Source organism: Ranitomeya imitator, chromosome 7, assembly GCF_032444005.1.
Source record: "Ranitomeya imitator isolate aRanImi1 chromosome 7, aRanImi1.pri, whole genome shotgun sequence".
Lineage (NCBI taxonomy): Eukaryota > Metazoa > Chordata > Amphibia > Anura > Dendrobatidae > Ranitomeya > Ranitomeya imitator.
The window spans coordinates 57,230,756-57,241,859 of record NC_091288.1 but is presented as its reverse complement, the minus strand read 5'-3'; the positions used below and the strand labels follow the sequence as shown (position 1 = coordinate 57,241,859).

Below are 11,104 nucleotides of genomic sequence, written 5' to 3'. Positions count from 1 at the left end.
GTGCATTTTTGAATGGGTGAAAAACACTGCAAAAATGCTGAAATAAAATGACCGTTCTGCAGATTTGAAAAATACTTTGATGGTTCTAATCTGCACAGAAAAAATAAGCAGCATGTATGAGAAGTCTCATTCACTTTCCTGGCACTGCTGTTTTTACTCTTGAAACCCCCCCCACAAAAAAAAAGAAATGACAAAAACGCAGCATGTGAATAAGCCCTTATTTGCCCTGGTATCTTTCGTAATCAAGATAAAATATTGTATTATTTTTGATTATGAGAAAATAGTATTGTAATGGCGGAAAAATAAATGGCCTATAATTTATGTGTATTTTGAGGAACATATTTGTGATAGGACCTAATATGATAACATTGGTTCTGGCATAAAGTTAATAAACATTGAATTGTCCTTTGTTTCTGTTTTATCCTCATGCTTGTGATTGGCTCCTAACTCTGTTCTTACACTAGTATAAATATCAGTAGTAGATGTCTTGAGAATCACAAGATCTTGAATACTTTGTCCTGTGAAAGGTACGTGCATTATCTGACATAAATAGTATATATGATATTGATACTGAGCAGCATACACATAAAGTTTAGGCGTTACAGCAATGGGCATTTATATAGTATTTTTCCTGCATGCTAGTAAGTTGTATCACTTTATACAGTTGTTATTATTATGGATAATGCTTTCTTAGCAAAAAAAAGTTTAAAAAAAAAAAGTTCTCAGGTTTCAGATATTTAATTTGATCCTGGAAAATATCAGTATAATTAGCAGAGTAGGTAATAATAACTTACAGAGATAAGCAGTAACTCTGTGTATGATATCATTCCTAATTCGACACTTCCAGCCCTCTGTGGCTGCAGTTCAGGATTTATTACATGAACTCAACCATATATAAAAATAACGATTATTATTATTATTATTATTATTATTATGAACTCTCCTTGGGATTAGTAAAAATATCATCTTTATGGGGGTCTGACACATGAAACCCCCATTGATCAGCTGTCTGCAGTGCTACCAGAAGCCCCTGAACAGTGTACAGAGCCAGGACTAGTTGTGTAGTGTAGGGTCTCAGGTATTGTAGCTCGGATCCCACTCACTTCCACTGCAGCTGAGCTGCAGTACACGAGAACGGCCACTACACGCAGTATTGAGCTGTGAGGTTCTGATTGGTTGCGACACTGTACCCTGCTAATCATTGGGGGTGGCGGGTGTCAGAACCCCTCCAATCTATAACTGATGACCTATCGGAAGGAGAGTTCACCAGTATCTAAGTAATGAACTACTCTTTTAAGAGAATTTCATGTGATTCACACAGTACTAAATTAATGTTTGTTGCTGTATATGCATGTATGTATGGATTAAATATGTATCTGGATATCACCTTATTGCAATGTTGCTTTTAATCAGATCACCTATATTTACATTTTTAATGAAGAATTACTTGTTGAATGAATAGCCGAACATTGGTTGCTTGGTCATGTACAGTCTGTCGGAGCTTGAGATATTTGCCTTGGCTTTTTTATGGCCTGGACCTAAATGGAGTTTTTCGAGCTAGGGACCTGCCTATTTTTGATGACCATATGCCCTAACGTCTTTAATATCTGCATGTAAATATTAAGAAAATATGAACCGTTGCAAGTAAGAAATAAAGCTTTAATTAAATAATAAAAAAAGATAAAACCAAGGAAATATTACTATTCTAAATATTTATGGCAGTTAATATATGCAATATAACATTTTATACATGCTGTATACATTATAGGACTATGTTACACAGTATGGAGTTCAGAGGTAGCAAATGTGCACAATATCACAATCTGGTTTCTGATATCAATGCAGGTAAAACTGCTAATTTATCATATTTGTCAGATATTATTGCGGGGTATGAAAGAAGCCAGTAGATTTTGAAGTTAACTCCCCCCCCCAAAAAAAAACAAAAAAAAAACAAAAAAACAAAACAAAATGAGTACGGTATATGCATTACAGCAAGTAAATAATGATAGTACATGTAAATAGCGCAGGGTACTTTGCTAATGCTATTTTCATTAAAAAAAAAAACATATAAAAGCCATCCCACCACGACAAGGTGTACCCATTGAGATGGTCGTAACCTGTCTCTAGTATTAAAACCTTACCATGTGTCAAAACAACCAGGACAGGGGATAGACTGAGACTCCCTTCAATGGGAAGCATTGTTAACTGCATCTGTAATTTACAAAAATAATGTACCGTATATACTCGAGTATAAGCCGAGATTTTCAGCCCAAATTTTTGGGCTGAAAGTGCCCCCCTCGGCTTATACTCGAGTCACGGTAGTGGTGGGGTCGGCGGGTGAGGGGCTGAGGGCGCTGAGGCATACTTACCTAGTCCCAGCGATCCTCGCGCTGTCCCTGCCGTCCCACGGGCTTCGGCGCTGCAGTTTCTTCCTCTCTTCAGCGGTCACGTGGGACCGCTCATTACAGAAATGAATAAGCGGCTCCACCTCCCATAGGGGCGGAGCCGCTTATTCATTTCTCTAATCAGCGGTGCCGGTGACCGCTGATAGAGAAAGAAGCTGCGGCACCGAAGACCAGGCAGAGGGACAGTGCGAGGATCGCCAGGACTAGGTGAGTATAGCATATTCACCTGTCCTCGTTCCAGCCGCCGGGCGTCGCTCCATCTTCCCGGCCGGCGCCTCCATCTTCCCGGCGTCTCTGCTCTCTGACTGTTCAGGCAGAGGGCGCGATGACGCATATAGTGTGTGCGGCGCCCTCTGCCTGATCAGTCAGAGCAGAGACACCGGGAAGATGGAGGCGCCGGAACGAGACGCCGGGAGCTGCAATCAAGGGAGGTGAGTATGTGGTTTTTTTTCTTTATTGCGGCAGCGGCGGCACAAATTTATGTGGAACATCTATGGGGCACAGTGAACGGTGCAGAGCACCGTATATGGCACAGCACAGCTATGGGGCACAGTGAACGGTGCAGAGCACCGTATATGGCACAGCACAGCTATGGGGCACAGTGAACGGTGCAGAGCACCGTATATGGCACAGCACAGCTATGTATGGGGCACAGTGAACGGTGCAGAGCACCGTATATGGCACAGCACAGCTATGGGGCACAGTGAACGGTGCAGAGCACCGTATATGGCACAGCACAGCTATGGGGCACAGTGAACGGTGCAGAGCACCGTATATGGCACAGCACAGCTATGGGGCACAGTGAACGGTGCAGAGCACCGTATATGGCACAGCACAGCTATGGGGCACAGTGAACGGTGCAGAGCACCGTATATGGCACAGCACAGCTATGGGGCACAGTGAACGGTGCAGAGCACCGTATATGGCACAGCACAGCTATGGGGCACAGTGAACGGTGCAGAGCACCGTATATGGCACAGCACAGCTATGTATGGGGCACAGTGAACGGTGCAGAGCACCGTATATGGCACAGCACAGCTATGGGGCACAGTGAACGGTGCAGAGCACCGTATATGGCACAGCACAGCTATGGGGCACAGTGAACGGTGCAGAGCACCGTATATGGCACAGCACAGCTATGGGGCACAGTGAACGGTGCAGAGCACCGTATATGGCACAGCACAGCTATGGGGCACAGTGAACGGTGCAGAGCACCGTATATGGCACAGCACAGCTATGGGGCACAGTGAACGGTGCAGAGCACCGTATATGGCACAGCTATGGGGCACAGTGAACGGTGCAGAGCACCGTATATGGCACAGCACAGCTATGGGGCACAGTGAACGGTGCAGAGCACCGTATATGGCACAGCTATGGGGCACAGTGAACGGTGCAGAGCACCGTATATGGCACAGCACAGCTATGGGGCACAGTGAACGGTGCAGAGCACCGTATATGGCACAGCTATGGGGCACAGTGAACGGTGCAGAGCACCGTATATGGCACAGCTAGGGGGCACAATGAACGGTGCAGAGCACTATATGGCACAGCTATGGGGAAATAATGATCTATTTTTATTTTTGAAATTCACCGGTAAATGCTGCACTTCCACCCTAGGCTTATACTCGAGTCAATAAGTTTTCCCAGTTTTTTGTGGCAAAATTAGGGGGGTCGGCTTATACTCGGGTCGGCTTATACTCGAGTATATACGGTAATAGTGTTAATTACCCTATTTTGCTGCCTTTATGCAGAAAACATATGCAGCAACTTTTTAGATCCAGCCACCATATCTGGCGTACAGATCCCCCAACTCTTAGTATGGGGGGCGCATAGTGTGAGCTCTGACTCCTAGCAGCCATAGTCAGGGGAGAGTAGGAGAGCACATAAGAGGGTGCATTGGATATCTCACAGTGTGCTCTGCCTCCTTTATAACAGTCACACTCCTGGTAATATAATGTGGTGCGGGAAGGTAGCCATAGGCGAAATACTCGTCTTCCACACCCACATTGGCGATATGCCTCACCAGACCATATGGTGCCGCTGGATTCAGCTGGCCAGGTCCAGGTGTTAAGGGGTTATATGAGGGAGAACAGAGTTAAAAAATAAACTTTTTTTTTGTTGAAGATTAACGTAGTAAGAACTATGTACAGGAAGTTGTAGGTAGGAATCTTCATGGACGTTTCTTTTGTAACACACAATATCATACACGTTTCCTTCCTTGCCGAAATTTCTCTGCTCTTCTCAGTGTCTCTCTCTAGTACCAGAACAGCCCAAAAACCTAACGTGTGAGCTTCCATCTTCCTCAACAACATCAATAAAGCACTTGGTATAGAAGCTTCATAACTATGACCCTGTGTAAATTGTCTTCCTTTGTCTTCACTATAGCCTCCCATTACCAAGACTCCACACTGTCCTGTTGAGCTTTCTGCTCTAGCCCTCAGTCTGCGTACTTTTTTCCATTTTTATGGTATCTCCTGCCTGTAATCTGACCTCTCACTGTGCCATTATTCTACTCGGAATCTTACTATCTGTCTCTCAGGTCTCCCTCTTGCCACAGGAACACCCATTGCATACGTATCTGCCAACTTTCAGACCTGAGGTCTGCTACAGCTGCAAGCTGGGCCCTACATAACTAACTACCAGGAAGTCATGTCCTGTGTGCCCATGTTGCTCTTAGGGTACTGTCACATTTAGCGACGCTGCAGCGATATAGGCAACGATGTCGATCGCTGCAGCGTCGCTGTTTGGTCGCTGGAGAGCTGTCACGCAGACAGCTCTCCAGCGACCAACGATGCCGAAGTCCCCGGGTAACCAGGGTAAACATCGGGTTACTAAGCGCAGGGCCGCGCTTAGTAACCCGATGTTTACCCTGGTTAGCATTGTAAAAGTAAAAAAAAACACTACATACTTACATTCCTGTCGCGTCCCTCTCCGTCAGCTTCCCTGCACTGTGTAAGCGCTGGCCGGAAAGCAGAGTGGTGAAGTCACCGCTGTGCTCTGCTTTACGACCAGCCGGCGCTGACACTGGGGGACGCAGGGAAGCTGACGCTGAGGGACTTGACAGGAATGTAAGTATGTAGTGTTTTTTTTTTTACTTTTACAATGGTAACCAGGGTAAACATCGGGTTACTAAGTGCGGCCCTGCGCTTAGTAACCCGATGTTTACCCTGGTTACCAGTGAAGACATCGCTGAATCGGCGTCACACACGCCGATTCAGCGATGTCAGTGGGTGATCCAGCGACGAAATAAAGTCCTGATCATTCCACAGCGACCAACGATCTCCCAGAAGGGCCTGATCGTTGGTCGCTGTCACGCATAACGATTTCGTTAATGATATCGTTGCTACATCACAAAAAGCAACGATATCGTTAACGATATCGTTATGTGTGACGGTACCTTTACCATCCTGGGCTAGTCCCAAGTCTTAACCCTATCTACCAACTAACTGTTGCTGGGCAGAACACAACCTTATCACATAACAATACGAATCATAAGGCATACAATAAAGTACATGAGAAAAACAACAGAATTCATCATATCAGCTCTAATTCCTCATGTGGGGTTGTGGGCAACACCTCCACTTGCTTACAGTAGCGTCACTACTGTCACAGTGAGAGCGCTGTATAGACTCCGCTCCTGTTTTAACTTTTGCTGCAGTCAGAGCACACGCAATCACCTGGTTTTTGTACAGTTTTGTGCCGTTTTTTTATTTGCATTCAATTCATTATTGTTGTTTGTATTTTATATGTGCTCACCTGTCTGTTTGTTTTTGCGTTCCGCTTTGTGGACAGAGTCTAGTGATTTCAGATATTTTAGCTTGATTCCTCAATTGCACCTTTTTGAAAAGTCGCACAACTCCACTCCAGTCGCCCCCTCAGGCGTATTTGAGAGTACACATATTTTTTGCGACTTTTGGTGCCAACATGAAACTGGAGGGAAAATTTGCAAAAATAATTCAAGACAGGAAGAAAAGCCAATTTTTGACTTTGTGCCAAATGCATGAATCACATGCACAAGTGATGAATCGGGGCCATGGTGTATGTTTCTAAATAGTTGTTACTGCACGGTTCAGAATCTGTTTTCTGCAGGATGTCAGAAAAATGAATGAATTAATCCTATTACAATATTTTTGCAAATTATATATCCAGCATTAAAGTGAACAAAAAAAGATTAGTTACTATTTAAATATTTACACTTCATAATAAATGAAAAATCTCTGACAATCAGCAAAATGGAGGTCATGAAGGGTCTAACAAATACAGTATTAAATATATTACATACAAGCTATTCAAATAAATGACTGTCGAAGCAAAACAGTATCTGCTATATGAGCATCTCCACTCTACTCAAGATTGCATCTCACCACCTGTGCACTTGACCAGATCCCATCCCACTTCATCCCAAACCCTAACCCATCTCTTCAACCTATCACTAACAACTGGTGTCTTCCCCTCAAGCTTTAAATATGCCTCAATCACACCTATCCTCAAAAAACCCTCTCTTGACCCATCCTCTGTATCTAGCTATCGCCCTATATCACTTCTCCCAAAGCCTCAAAACTACTGTAACAACACGTCCATCTTGAATGGTCCTCCCATCCATCTTCCTGCTCCCTCTTCGACCGCTTACAATCAGGCTTCCGGTCACACCACTCCACTGAAACTGCCTTAACTAAGATCACCAATGACCTATTAACCGCCAAGAGCAAGTGACACTACTCTATCCTCCTCCTCCTAGACCTGTCCTCTGCCTTTGACACAGTGGACCATTCCCTGTTGCTGTGGACCCTCTCATCCCTTGGCATCACAGACTTGGCCCTATCCTGGATCTTGTCATACCTAACGTCCGGTCAGGACATTCAACGTCTCCCACTCGCACACCACCTCCTCACCTCGCCCCTTATCTGTCGGAGTCCCGCAAGGTTCAGTTCTAGGGCCCCTGCTGTTCTCCATCTACACCTTTGGCCTGGGACATCTCATAGAATCTCACGGTTTTCAGTGTCATCTCTATGCTGACGAAACACAGATCTACATCTCTGGACCAGATATCACCACCCTACTAACCAGAATCCCTCAATGTCTGTCCGCTATTTCATCCTTCTTCTCCGCTAGATTTCTAACGACCCCCCCAATGGACTTATCCACTACAGTAAACGGCTGCCCACTCTCCCCAGTCCCACAAGCTCGCTGTCTTGGGGTAATCCTTGACACTGATCTCTCCTTCAAACCACATATCCAAACCCTTTCCACTTCCTGCCGCATTCAACTCAAAAATATTTCACGGATCCGTACATTCCTAAACCAAGAATCTGCAAAAACCCTAGTCCATGCCCTCATCATCTCCCGCCTCGACTACTGTAACCTCATGCTCTGTGGCCTCCCCTTTAACACTCTCGCATCCCTCCAATCTATTCTAAACTCTGCTGCCCGACTAATCCACCTGTCCCCCCGCTATTCCCCGGCCTCACCCCTCTGTCAATCCCTTCACTGGCTCCCCATTACCCAGAGACTCCAGTACAAAAGCCTAACCATGACGTACAAAGCCATCCACAACCTGTCTCCTCCATACATCTGTGACCTCGTCTCCCGGTACTTACCTACACGCAACCTCCGATCCTCACAAGATCTCCTTTTCTACTCCCCTATTATCTCCTCTTCCCACAATCGCATACAAGATTTCTCTCGCACATCACCCCTACTCTGGAACTTTCTACCACAACACATCAGACTCTTGCCTACCATCGAAACCTTCAAAAAGAACCTGAAGACCCACCTCTTCCGACAAGCCTACAACCTGCAGTAACCACCGATTGACCAAACCGCTGCACGACCAGCTCTACCCTCGCCTACTGTATCCTCACCCATCCCTTGTAGATTGTGAGCCTTCGCGGGCAGGGTCCCCTCTCCTCCTGTACCAGTTGTGACTTGTATTGTTCAAGATTATTGTACCTGTTTTTATTAAGTATATCCCTCCTCACATGTAAAGCGCCATGGAATAAATGGCGCTATAATAATGAATAATAATAATAATGAGCCAATATTATAGATATTTTATTATGGAAACTAACGTTAAATCTGATAATTATAATGAATATACTATACTGTTGATTAAGTCAAAATATGCAAACTATTTGGATATAACAATAAAACATAGTCTTCTGCAGTTGGTTTATTCATTTTTTTCTCTTTTCCCAGGAAAAACCATCATGTACCGTCCTAATCAAGGTAATGAGCTCATCATCATCACATCCTATGCCTTCATCTACAGGAGTTGGCAGCTTCATCTTTGACCTAAATGTGTCCACTCTGCAGGATTTCTGCACATTTTAAGTGTATTTTCACATTGTTGTAAATATTGTAAATATTACTTGATGCATATCACTTTCTCTTTGATATACATCCTTGTTTTTCTATGAAAAAAAAAAATTATACACAGGGGTGAATTAAAGTCATTATCAGTTACTTTTTTTAAATTCCTTACAGGGCTAAGCACTTATTAGCAGGTACGGTAGTTGCTAACTACCTGCTTGTTCTGCTCTGCCCCGATCTCTGAGACTGAATGATCAGATCAGAAGGAGAAAGAGCCGGATTTCTCCCATAAGATATATTGCAATGTTTCCTATTTTTTTCATGTGTACTATTAATTTACATAAGGTTACACCTTATGGTATTGCAAGAGGATAAGAGTTTGGAAATGGAAGAATAAAGTTTGGTGCAGGATTTGACAGAGAGGACAAATTATTTGCGTTGCTGGTTATTTTTCCATCTTATTACACCAATTTGTTTTTTTACATGAGCCCATCTGGCTAATTTAAAGAGGTAATCTGGTCTAAAGCAACAAGTCTGCAGTCACTTTATGTGATAAACACTTGGGAAAAGGAGGGGATAAACCACCACCACAGAGTATAATCCTTAAAATGCAATTTTTTATTAAACAAATCATATAAAATGGGTATAGAAAGAAATAAATAATCACCAAATTCAGGGGGACAGATTTCCATATAAAGTGCAAAGTGCACATCAATGTACAACCAACAAGTAAGTAGAAAGTTAAAAATTTCATGAATAGAAATCCTAAGCCATTTGATCCTAATGACTGGAGTAACATGTAACAAATAAACATAATTTTGACGATTGCTAAATCTACTAAGATTAAAAGAACAGTACAAGTGACACATATGGAACATACAATTAGAAAGTGCAATGTGCAAAGAAGATGACCCAAAGTAACAGTGCAGTAACAGGAACAAGCGGTGGCAAAAAATGCCTAACCACAATATAGACACAAGGCAAATAGGAAAGTAACTGACCATTCCCGTCACTGACACTGGAGAAACCTCACAGCGTACAGTGTGTGCGATATCAGGATTCACATGTCTGCAGTCATATAGCGTGACTGTAGACTTGTAGTTTAAGACCGGACGATCCCTATGAAAGATTTTTATTTGTGATGCAAATAATGTACTTTTCAAAAAACTTTAGTTTTCTTATAAATCCTAGGCAGCAATAGAAAGACAGCTTGACTTCGATGAGAGTATTGCAGGTCCACAGTACTCCTCTGACATGGACATCCAAGTAGACCATGCTGTTAAATTTGGAAACTATACTTGATAGGTTAATCTTGCACTTAAAAATAAATTAATTATTTGCCAGAAAAGAACATCTATAGGCAATATTTCCGATGAGTAGAAGTCCTTCGTCATAAGTCTCTGAAAAGGACAGGCAGCAAATATATTCTGGATTTGACTATTGTACAGTTCAATGGTTGTGGTGGTAGTAGGGTGCTGCACAGGCTGCCAAATGAGAGATGATCAGACCACAATCCTGCACGATCAGACACAGCCATTACAAAGGACATAGCAGGGGTTCATTTATAAGATTATCTCAGCACGGGAGCATTTTTTTTAAACGCATCCAATTGTTGAACTGACTATTATTCAAATACAGTATCTATTGATGTTGATGAAAATTAACTTTGTGTACAAACCTCTTCAGAAGGAAGGCTGCCCTATTAAACAAAAGTATCTATAAAATCAAGTGAAAAAAGTAAATACTAAAAAGTAAATAAAAGTGTTTATGTATTCCCTTTAGTGCAGTGAACACTATTTGTATTACCTACATATTGCTCTTATACTTTACAATATGTTAGTCGAGCTATGTTATCACTGAACTCTTGTGTTGACAGGAAAAAGTCATGATCCACATCACCCACCTTATACACAGCCGAATCCTCACCACCCAGGACCTCAGGGAAGCCACCCTCCTGCCCATGGACAAAGTGGTCCACCCCAAGGGAAAGGACCTCATAACCAGCAGGGTCCTCATAACCAGAATGGATCTCATGACCAACATGGACCTCATGGTCATCCTGGACCACATGGAAAGCACTAGTACTGTCTCTACAACTTGAGGGTTGAGGATCATCAGAAATAGGCTTAATCTATGTCCTTTTGTTCTAGCTTCTCTTACCATAGAGCAATACAACTCTGTCTGATTCATGTCCAAAATGTTGATTTTTTTTTCCAATTAATATGAAAACATTTCTGATTGCGCGGTCGTTGTTTTATCATACTTTTACTCACATTTCAGCTTGAGCACTTGAAGACGAGTAATAATAATAAAGCTATGAGCATTTACCAAAAGATATACTGGCTTTGTCTCTGAATCATTTCCACCTCATAAATAAAAAATCTAAAATT

General features: G+C 42.9%; 1 long non-coding RNA gene across 1 annotated transcript; it reads left to right on the top strand.

The window, feature by feature from the left end:
- Positions 1 to 457: 457 nt before the first annotated feature.
- On the top strand, positions 458 to 11,049 carry LOC138645852 (uncharacterized). The gene is made up of 3 exons (XR_011314780.1): positions 458 to 527; positions 8,601 to 8,630; positions 10,591 to 11,049. It is a non-coding gene; the product is annotated as an uncharacterized lncRNA (long non-coding RNA).
- Positions 11,050 to 11,104: the final 55 nt, after the last annotated feature.